This window comes from Trichechus manatus, unplaced genomic scaffold (genome assembly GCF_000243295.1).
Source record: "Trichechus manatus latirostris isolate Lorelei unplaced genomic scaffold, TriManLat1.0 scaffold00079, whole genome shotgun sequence".
Lineage (NCBI taxonomy): Eukaryota > Metazoa > Chordata > Mammalia > Sirenia > Trichechidae > Trichechus > Trichechus manatus.
In genome coordinates, this window is record NW_004444015.1 from 12573063 (window position 1) to 12584283 (window position 11221).

The following is an 11221-nucleotide window of genomic DNA, read 5'->3' on the forward strand; positions in this document are numbered from 1 at the left end:
GTGTTGGCGAAGAATATTGAATATACCATGGACTGTTAAAAAGACGAACAAGTCTGTCTTGGAAGACGTACAGCCAGAATGCTTCTTAGAAGCAAGGATGGCGAAACTACATCTCACATACTTTGGACGTGTTGTCAGGAGGGATCAGTCTCTGGAGAAGGACATCATGCTTGGTAAAGTAGAGGGTCAGCGAAAAAGAGGAAGACCCTCAGTGAGATGATTGACACAGTGGCTGCAACAGTGGACTTAAGGATAACGACTGTGAGGATGGCACAGGATCTGGCAGTGTTTCGTTCTTTGTACACAGAGCCGCTGTGAGTCGGGACCAACTTGACGGCACCTAACAACAACAATAGCGTTAGAGCAGCACCCTACTCTCGGTACCAAATGCTGGCTTAGTTATCTAGTGCTGCTATAAGAGAAAAACCACAAATGGATGGCTTTAACAAGTTTGTTCTCTCACAGTCTAGGAGGCTAGAAGCCCAATTCAGGGTGCCAGCTCCAGGGGAAAGCTTTCTCTCTCTGTCAGCTCTGGGGGAAGGTCCTTGTCATCAATCTTCCCCAGTCAAGGAGCTTCTCAGGTGTAGGGACCCCGGGTCCAAAGGACCCGCTTTGCTTCCGGCACTGCTTTCTTGGTGGTATGAGGTTCCCATGTCTGTTTGCTCACTTCTGTCTTTTACTTCCCAAAAGAGATTGGCTTAAGACACAACCTAATCTTGAAGATTCAATCTTGCCTCATTAACATAACTGCCGCTAATCCCACCTCGTTAACATTTTAGAGGTAGGATTTACAATACTTAGGAAAATCATATCAGATGACAAAATGGTGGACAGTCACACAATACTGGGAATCATGGATTAGCCAATTTGACATATAACCTTAACCATCACATATTCTAAGAAATTCATTACCTTATTTTTACTTATTTTTTTTATTGTGCTTTAGATGAAGGTTTACAGAGCAAATTAGTTTCCCATTCAATTGTTTATACACAAATTATTCCATGACATTTGTTGCAATCCCTGCAATGTATCAGCACTCTCCCCATTACCACCCTGAATTCCCCATTTATATTCATCCGATTTTCCTGCCCCTTCCTGCTTTCTCATCTTTGCTGTTGGGCATATGTTATTCTTTAGGTCTCATGTAGATGATTGTTCTAAGGAGCACTTTTCTCACGTGTGTTGTTGTTTATTTATAAGCCTGTCTATTATTTGGCTGAAAGGTGATCTCCGGGATTGGCTTCAGTTCCAGGTTAGAAGGGTGTCAAAGGGCCATAGTGTCGGGGGTTCCTTCAGTCTCTCTCAGATCAGTAAATCTGGTCTTCTTTATGAATTTGAATTTTGTTCTACATTGTTTTTTTTCCCCACTCTAACCGGGACCTTCTACTGTGATCCTGGTCAGAGCAGTTGGTAATGGTAGCTGGCCACCATCTAGTACTTCTTGTCTCAGGCTGGTGGAGGCTGTGGTTCCTGTGGTCTGTTAGTCTTTTGGACTAATTATTTCCTTGAGTCTTTGGTTTTCTTCACTCTCCTTAGCTCCAGACAGAAAGAGACCAACAGCTGTATCTTTAGTTGGCCACACACAAGCTTTTAAGACCCCAGAAGTTATTCGCCAAAGTAGGATGTAGAACGTTTTCTTTATGAGCTATATTATGCCAGGTGACCTAGACGTCCTCTGAGACTATGGTCCTCAGCCTTGCAAGCCCAGTAACTCAGTCTCCAGAGGTGTTTGGTTATGTCTCGGCTGTTTCCATGATTGTGCCCCCTTTGTGCTCTGTTATATATATGAATATACATGCAGCACATACAAATATGTATGTAGAAATATCCATGGGAAAACCTATATGTGCCCGTGGGTGTACTCCCATATGCCCTCCCACACACCTATTCAGCATGCGTATCTGCATATGTATCCATTCATAAATTATTGTTTGTTATTACTGTTGTTGGAGCCCTGGTGGCGCAGTGGTTAAGAGCTATGGCAAGCTACGGCTGCTAACCAAAAGGTCAGTAGTTCAAATCTACCAGCTGCTCCTTGGAAACCCTATGGAGCAGTTTTACTCTGTCCTATAGGGTCGTTATGAGTCAGAATCGACGGCAATGGGTATTACTGTTGTTGTAGGATTGTGTATGTTATAGTATTTACCTTTGTTGCCTTTTATTCTTGTGTACCTCTCAGTGTCTTTCCTTGCCTTGGTTTTGTTGTGCTGACTTTCCCCATATTGTGTACTGCCTTTGCCTTCATCAGTGTTAACCCGTGTCTACTCTCTAGTTAGTGATTTTCCTCCCTCCCCCTCCCATCCCTGGCAGCCATCAAAAAATGTTTCTTTCTGGGTGTGAACCCTTTCTTGACTGTTTATAATAGTGGTCTCATACAATATTTGCCCTTTTGTAATTGACTTATTTCACTCAGCATAATGTCCTCCAAATTCATCCATGTTGTGAAATGTTTCAAAGATTCATCATTTTTCTTTATCGTTGCATAGTATTCCATTGTGTTTATGTACCACAGTTTATCCATTCATCTGTTGATGGGTACTTAGGTTGTTTCCATCTTTTTTGCTATTGTGAATAATGCTACAATGAACATAGGTGTGCGTATGTCTATTCGTGTGACGGCTCTTATTTCTCTAGGATATATTCCTAAGAGTGGGATTGCTGGACTGTACAGTATTTCTATTTCTAGCTTTTTAAGGAAATGCCATACTGTTTTCCACAGTGGTTGTACCATTTTACATTCCCACCAGCAGTGTATAAGAGTTCCAGTCTCCCACGACCTTGCCAGCATTTCTTGTTTTCTGTTTGTTTGTTTTTTTTTGATCAGTGCCATTATTGCCAGAAGGAGATGGTATCTCATTGTAGTTTTGATTTGCATCTCTCTAATGTCTAATGGGTGGCATAGTGATTAAGTGCAACAGCTGCTAACCAAAAGGTCGGCAGTTCAAATCCACCAGGCACTCCTTGGAAACTCTATGGGGCAGTTCTACCCTGTCCTATAGGGTCACTATGAGTCAGAATCGACTGGACAGAAGTGGGTTTTGTTTTTGTTTTTTGGAATGGCTGATGATCTGGAGCATCTCTTCATGTGTTTTTTAGCCACCTAAATGTCTTCTTTGGTGGAGTGTCTGTTCATGTCCTTTGCCTATTTTTTAATTGGGTTGTTTGCCTTTTTGTTGTTGAGGTGTTGAAGTTTTCTAAAAATTTTAGAGACTAGACCCTGTTGAATATGTCATAGCTAATTTTTTCCCCAGTCTGTAGGTTCTGTTTTTACTCTTTTAGTAAAGTCTTTTGATGAGCTTAAGTGTTTAATTTTTAGGAGATCCCAGTTATCTAGTTAATCTTGTGTCATTACCTTATTTTTAAATATTGTAGTTTTAAGCAATTATGTAAAAGGTATACATGGTTCTATGTCTAGATTTTAAAGCTTTGATAACTCAACCAAAGAAAGGTAGAAATATAGAGCATTTTAGAAGAAAATTTAAAAGAAAACATTTCCTGCTTAGAAATTTGGACATCGATTACTGGCAGTGAGATTGCCCTTTGAAACTCTTTTTCCTCATCTATGAAGAGGAAGTTTTAACTAATTTCTAAAATATCTAAGTGTTGAATTTTTTATTTTATTTTCATTAAAATTATTTTTAATTATGCAAATAATACAGGAACATGTTTTTTGAAGTGTAGAATTTGAGATATTATCTGGATTGTTTGGGCTGGAAGTGAAATTCTTGCTTTGAAATAGGGTTAATTTTTGAGAACAATTGAGTGAGTAATAATTAAAATACAAATAATTCACATATCATTTGCATTTGACTTGGGAAATGAGTTTTTCCAAGTATTTAAATATGAGTTTCTCAGTTATTCCAAGGAGTCACAGCAATTGATGCACCATAATGAAATTTAACTATAAAAGACACTCTCAGAAGGAAGCCATCTATCATTTCAAGAAATTTGGAAGACAATTACCTGGCCAACCGACTGGAAGAGATCCATATTTATGCTCATTCCAAAGAAAGGTGATCCAACCGAATGTGGAAACTATCGAACAATATCATTAATATCACACGCAAGTAAAATTTCGCTGAAGATCATTCAAAAGTGGCTGTAGCAGTATATCTACAGGGAACTGCCAGAAATTCAAGCCGGATTCAGAAGGGGACGTGGAACCAGGGATATCATTGCTGATGTCGGATGGCTCCTGGCTGAAAGCAGAGAATACCAGAAAGATGTTTACCTGTGTTTTATTGACTATGCAAAGGCATTCGACTGTGTGGATCATAACAAATTATGGATAACATTGTGAAGAATGGGAATTCCAGAACACTTAATTGTACTCATGAGGAACCTGTACATAGATCAAGAGGCAGTAGTTCGAACAGAACAAGGGGATGCTGCTTGGTTTAAAGTCAGGAAAGGTGTGCATCAGGGTTGTATCTTTTAACCATACGTATTCAATCTGTATGCTGAGCAAATAATCTGATAAACTGAACTATATGTTGTACATAGGGTCGCTATGAGTCGGAATCAACTCGATGGCACATAACAACAACAACATTGAGTCACCCTGCCCCCCTCCCTTTAATGACCCCATGTGTATTTAACTACTTGTTAACTACCCGTTAAAATACCTGTTCTCTACATCCTGCTTCTCCACTTTGTGCTGGGAACAGCTTATGTGTGACCTTTCAGACTGATCAATCTTATCAGCCTGCAGCACACCTGGCTGCTTATTCTAAAACTGAGGCTGAATGTCTCTGAATTTTCTAAAGTTAAAAAAAACCAGCCCATTTATCACTTTGTTTAAAGTGATGACTGTGGCAGCAAATCTATTAATTGGTTCTTCAAAGGATAGATTTGGGCGCAGTGACATTCAGTTACAGTCATTAGACTGGTTGAGATGTAATCTCATCAGTAAACCATGCTTAAGGATTATATTTGGGAAATGAGACCCTGTGGTTTAACTCACTGTCAAATAAAGTGCAAGACAGTCCAAATGAGCCAAGGTATTCTATTTACATATACTTAGGTTTATACAAACAGACAAAAAGAGGGGAGTGAGCATAAGACTTGAAAAACTGGTTTTTTTTTACACAATTATTACTTTAATAATTGTTTACAAACTCATCAATGCTCTGCATTGTTTACAATAATGTACTGAACTCATTTAAATTTCTGCAGACCCATTTAAATATTCAGGTGTATAGATTTCAAAGGTGAGCTATATTCATGAACTGTCTATTCAATAGTTAATAAATGCCTTGATTATCTTGAGTTTTTAATAGCAACTATTTATAAAAGGGTTAAATAATTTTCCTGCAAGAGTCTTATGCTTAAAATCCCCTGATATTCTGAATAAATTATATTTGTACATCTAAGATACAAATTTCTCACCTTTATAAGAACCCAAATTTCAGTTATCATAATTTAATAGTTGAGGCATTATGCATACAGAGGAGAATGCCATATAAATGCAACATGAAAGTCTTAAGTAACCATATATCTCATGAGAAACCAAACCAAACCCGTTGCCGTCGAGTCAATTCCTACTGATAGCCACCCTATAGGACAGAGTAGAACTGCCCTATGGGTTTCCAAGGAGCAGCTAGTGGATTCAAACTGCTGACCTTTTGGTTAGCAGCCAAGCTCTTAATCACTGTGCCACCAGGGCTCCATATATCTGATAAGTGTTTAATATCCAGAATATGTAAAGAACTCCTGCAACTCAACAATAAAAAGACAAACAACCCAATTAAAAAATGGGCAAAGGACTTGAATAGACATTTATCCAAAGAAGATATCCAAATGGCCAATAAGCACATGAAAACCAAAACCATTGCTGTGGAGTCAGTTCTGACGCATGGTGACCCCATGTGTTACAGAGTAGAAATGGTCCATGGGGTTTTCTTGGATTTAATTTTTATGGAAGTGGATTGCCAGGCCTTTCTTCCACAGTGCCACTGGGTGGGTTTGAACTGCCAACCTTTAGGTTGGTAGATGAGTGCAAACTGCAAACCATTTGCATCACCCGGGGACCTTATCAGTCATTAGGGACATGCAAATCAAAACCACAATGACATACCCCTTCACCCTCACAACAACTGCTATTATCAGAAAAATGGAAAATAACAAATGTTGGTGAGGATCCGGAGAAATTCGAACCCTTGTGCATTGCTGGTGGGAATGTAAAATGGTACAGCTACTGTGGAAAACAGTTTAGTGGTTCCTCAAAAAGTGAAACATCAAATTACCATATGACCCAGCAATTCCACTCCGAGGTATATACCCAAAATGATTGAAAGCAGGGACTCAAAACAGATACTTGTACACCAGTGTTCATTGCAGCATTATTTACAATAGCCAGGAGGTGGAAATAACCCAAGTGTCCATCAACAGATGAATGTATCAACAAAATGTACATACATACAGCCATGAAAAGGAATGGAGTTTTGATACATGCTATGACATTGATGAAAATCTTCAAAACATTATGCTAAGTGAAGTAAATTAGACACAAAAGGACAATATTGTATGGTTCCACTTATATGGAATATCTAGAATAGGCAAGTGCATAGAGACAAAAGGTTATTAGTGGTTACCAGAGGCAGGGGGAAGGGAAGATGGGAAGTTATTGCTTAAGAGGTACTGAGATTCTGTTTGGGGGTGATGAAAAAGATTTGCAAATCGACCGTTGTAATGATTGCACACCATGGTGAATGTAATTAGTGTCACTGAATTGTACACTTAAAATGGTTAAAATGACAGATTTTTGTTATATATGTACTACAATGCAATTAAAAAAAGATCAACAGCATAATTTTGGCACAGCCCAAATTTAAAAGGAAAAAAAAAAGATAAATCTTACATTTGTCATGTGTGCTTTCTATGCTTTTTTATCCCTCGTGTGCTCATGCAGCAAGGACTGCGAGGGAAGCAGATATGGTGTGATTCACATCACCTGCCATATGGTTAAAGGCAGTAGTGGGGAGTAGGGCAGGAACTAGCATCAAAGTTGTAGACTTGGGGGCTGACCTACCAGAAAGCTATCAGTGTCTTTCCATAGCACCGTTGCAAAATACACAAACACGGCTTTGAATTTAACAAGTCATTCTGTCTACCACTGAGAGGACCGTTGGGTGAAGCCATTAGAAACAGTATAGATTGGAAAATGGAGAGAGCAGACACGGTTATGACCTGTATCCAAAAAACGGGTAGACCATCATCTTACACAATGAGTGACTGTGTTTGAGCCTTTAATGAGCCAGTCTAGATGGGTCTTCTAGCACCCATTAGGGCATCAAAAGTTGTGGTCAAATATGAATCAAAGGATAATGAAGAACTAGCAATCCCCACAGGCACCATTTCTCACCCAGGAGAGAGCTTCCTTTCGCTTCATGTTGTTGTTGTTAGGTGCCATTGAGTCGGTTCCGACTCATAGCAACCCTATGTACAACAGAACGAAACACTGCCCAGTCTTGCGCCATCCTCACAATCGTTGTTATGCTTGAGCCCTTTGTTGCAGCCACAGTGTCAGTCCATCTTGTTGAGGGTCTTCCTCTTTTTTGCTGACCCTCTACTTTACCAAGCATGATGTTCTTCTCCAGGGACTTTATCCCTCCTAATAACGTGTCCAAAGTATGTGAAGTCACTCTGGAGGTTCACCTTTTAGCCAAAGATTAGACAGACCCATCAGACAAAACGAGACTAAAGGGGCACACCAGCCCAGGGCAAGGACTAGAAGGCAGGAGGGGACAGGAAAGCTGGTAATAGGGAACCCAAGGTTGAGAAGGGAGAGTACTGACATGTGGTGGGGTTAAACAATGCCATAAAACAATATATGTACTAACTGTTTAATGAGAAGCTAGTTTGTTCTGTAAACCTTCATCTAAAATTCAATTAAAAAATGTTTATCTGTATGAGTGTTGATTAAAATGCTGATTTTTGCCAACATTATTCTGATTTTTTAATATACAAATACAAATTTACAAAATGTATTTTTTTTTAATGCCTTCAAGTCAATTCCAACTCATAGCGACCCTACAGGACAGCTCCATAGGGTTTCCAAGGCTGTAAATCTTTATGGACGCAGACTGCCACATCTTTCTCCCTCAGAGTGGCTGGTGGGTTCGAGCCACCAACCTCTTGGTTAGCAGCCAAGTGCTTTAACAATTGTGCCACCAGGGCTACTTAAAATGTATTTAGATATATTTATCATTTATTTAAATATATTTAGATGGATACTCATCCAGATACAACATTATCTTCCATTAGCTAGGACTTCCTTACCAGGTAGTCTCAAACTACTTACAAGTATTCCTGGAAACCCTTCTTTTACAGTTGTTGCTGTTGTTAGGTATCGTCGAGTCAGTTCCAATTCATAGCGACCCTATTCAGAACAGAACAAAACACTGCCCGGTCTTAGGCTGTCCTCACAATTGTTGCTATGCTTGAGCCCATTGTTGCAGCCACTGTGTCAGTCCATCTTGTTGAGGGTCTTCCTCTTTTTCACTGACCTTCTTCTTTACCAAGCATGGATGTCCTTCTCCAGGGACTAATCCCTGCTGATAACATGGCCAAAGTATATGAAACATAGTCTCGCCATCCTCACTTCTAAGGAGCATTCTGGTTGTACTTCTTCCAAGACAAATTTGTTCATTCTTTTGGCAGTCCATGGTATATTCGATATTCTTCGCCAGCACCACAGTTCAAAGGTGTCAGTTCTTCTTCGGTCTTCCTTATTCATCATCCAGCTTTCACATGCATATGAGGCGATTGAAAACACCATGGCTTGGGTCAGGCGCACCTTAGTCCTCAAGGTGACGTCTTTGCTTTTCAACACTTTAAAGAGGTCTTTTGCAGCAGATTTGCCCAGTGCAATGTGTTGTTTAATTTCTTGAATTGACATCTTTGAATTATGGTGTTGATGAAGAATGTTGAATATACCATGGACTGCGAGAAGAACGAACAAATCTGTCTTGGAAGAAGTACAGCCAGAGTGCTCCTTAGAAGCAAGGATGGCGAGACTTCGTCTCACATACTTTGGACATCTTATCAGTAGGGACAAGTCCCTGGAGAAGGATATCATACTTGGTAAAGTAGAGGGTCAGCAAAAAAGAGGAAGTCCCTCAATGAGATGGATTGACACCGTAGCTGCAATGATGGGCTCAAACATAACAAAGATTGTGAGGATTGCACAGGACCAGGCAGTGTTCCGTTCTGTTGTACATAGGGCCACTAGGAGTCGGAACTGACTCGACAGCACCCATCAACAACAATTCTTTATCAGGGTTCTTTTGGATTTTTTTTAAAGAAATAAAAGCATTACAGATAAAATTCTTGTTCCTTAGGTGCTTACCCAATTTCATTTCCCTCCCTTCCCAGAGACAACTATCATATATATATATATATATATATATATACATATATATATATATATATATCTCCAATCTGTGTTTATGCTTTCGCCACATATATATAAGGAGCTCTGGTGGTGCAATGGTTATGTGCTAGGCTGCTAACCGAAAGGATACAACCCTGATGCACATCTTTCCTGACTTTAAACCTTGAAGTATCCACTTGTTCTGTTCAAATGACTGCCTCTTGATCTGTGTACAGGTTCCAAATGAACACAATTAAGTCTTCTGGAATTCCCAGTCTTCACAATGTTATCCATAATTTGTTACGATCCACACAGTCAAATGCCTTTGCATAGTCAGTATAACTCAGGTAAACATCTTTCTGGTATTCTCTGCTTTCAACTGGGATCCGTCTGACCTCAGCAGTGATATCCCTGGTTCCACGTCCTCTTCTGAATCCGGCCTGAATTTCTGGAAGTTCCCTGTCGATGTACTGCTGCAACCATTTTTGAATGATCTTCAGCAAAATTTTACTTGCATGTGGTATTAACGATACTGTTCGATAATTTCCACATTCGGTTGGATCACCTTTCTTTGTAATAGGCATAGATGTGGATCTCTTCCAGTTGGTTGGTCAGGTATCTGCCTTCCAAATTTCTTGGCTTAGACGAGTGAGCACTTCCAGTGCTGCATCTGTTTGTTGAAACATCTCAGTTGGTATTCTGTCAATTCCTGGAGCCTTGTTTTGGGCCAATGCCTTCAGTGCAGCTTGGACTTCTTCCTTTAGTGCCATCAGTTCTTGATTATATGCTACCTCCTGAAATGGATGAACGTCGACCAGTTTTTTTGGTACAGCGACTCTGTGTATTCCTTCCATCTTCTTTTGATGTTTCCTATGTGATTCAGTATTTTGCCCATAGAGTCCTTCACTATTGCAAATTGAGGCTTTTATAAGTATGTATATATGTGAGTATATACCAGTGTGTGCATATGTATATGGGACTGTATGCACATATATTCATATATATAATAAAGCACATATGGATCACAGTTATGAATATGTCTTAGACATAACCAAACACCTTTCAGAATTTGATTTCTGAGTTTGAAGGATTAGGATTGTAGTCTTGTGGGACATCTCAGTCAACTGGTATAATGTAGTTCATAAAGTTATGTTCTACATCCTAGTTTGGTGAGTAGTGTCTGGGGTCTTAAAAGTTTGCTAGCAGCCATTTAAGATACAACTATTGGTCTCTACTTATCTGGAGCAAAAGAGAAAGAAGGAAACCAAAGACTCAAAGAAGAAATTTGTCTGCAGGACAAATAGTCTACACGAACCATAAGCCTCACCTACCCTGAAAACACTCATCTACCCTGAGACTAGAAGAACTAGATGGTGCCTGGCTACCACTACTGGCTGTTCTAATCAGGGTCACAATAGATGGACCCTGATAGAATGGGAGCAAAATGTGGAACAGAATCTCAAATTCCTGGGGAAAAAAAAAAACAGACTTACAGGATTAGTTTAGACGGGAGGACTTGAAGTACTATGCTCCTTTAAAAAAAAATCACCTAAACAGTTAACAATTACTTTAAAACAAAGATGAGAATGTAAGGGGGCAGGGAAACTAGATTAATGCAAATGGAACAACCAGAACAGAAATAATGAGAATGTTCACGCACTTCAATGAATATAACGAATGTCACTGAATAATTTGTGCAGAAATTGTTGAATGGTAACCTAAACTGCTGCGTAAACCTTCACTGAAAACACAATAAAATGTTACTTAAAAAAAATGTGTGCCCCGAGAGAAGCGCCTCCACTCTAATTCCTTTCCTCCCAGCTCGCACTGCTGCATTGTCTTCTG